Here is an 830-nt window from a genome sequence, read left to right as displayed (position 1 = left end):
GAAGTCAATAATAAAATATACTTTTTACAGGCTGTTGGGATTTGACGGTATGTGTTGGTGTGGAGTGTGTTGCAGTAGAGTGTGTTGATGTGGAGTGTGTTGATGTGGAGTGTGTTGGAGTGGAGTGCAGGCGTGTAGAATTTGCTGGAGTGCATTGGTGTTGTGTGTGTTTGTGTGGAGTGTGTTAATGTGGAGTGTGTTGGTGTTTGTTTGTGTGTAGTGTGTTAGTGTAGAGTGTGTTGGTATGGTGAGTGTGTTTGTGTGGAGTGTGTTGGTGTTGTGTGTTAGTGTGGAGTGTGTTGTGTGTTTGTGTGGAGTGTGTTGGTGCAGTGTATGTTGGTGTGGAGTTTTGTGGAGTGGAGTGTGTTAGTGTGAAGTGTGTTTGTGTGGAGTGTGTTTGTGTGGAGTGTGTTGGCGTAGAGTGTGTTGGCGTGGAGTGTGTTGGTGTGGAGTGTGTTGAAGTGGAGTGTGTTAGTGTGGAGTGTGTTAGTGTGGAGTGTGTTTGTGTGGAGTGTGTTGGTGTGGAGTGTGTTGTGTTGATGTGGAGTGTGTTTGTGTGGAGTGTGTTGGAGTAGAGTGTGTTGATGTGGAGTGTGTTGATGTGGAGTGTGTTGGTGTGGAGTGTGTTGGAGTGAAATGTGTTGGAGTGAAATGTGTTGGTGTGGAGTGTGTTGGAGTGGAGTGTGTTGGTGTGGAGTGTGTTGGTGTGGAGTGTGTTGATGTGGAGTGTGTTGGTGTGGAGTGTGTTAATGTGGAGTGTGTTGGTGTTTGTTTGTGTGTAGTGTGTTAGTGTAGAGTGTGTTGGTATGGTGAGTGTGTTTGTGTGGAGT

This window comes from Salminus brasiliensis, chromosome 3 (assembly GCF_030463535.1).
Source record: "Salminus brasiliensis chromosome 3, fSalBra1.hap2, whole genome shotgun sequence".
Classification (NCBI taxonomy): domain Eukaryota; kingdom Metazoa; phylum Chordata; class Actinopteri; order Characiformes; family Bryconidae; genus Salminus; species Salminus brasiliensis.
Note: the sequence above shows the minus strand (reverse complement) of the source record.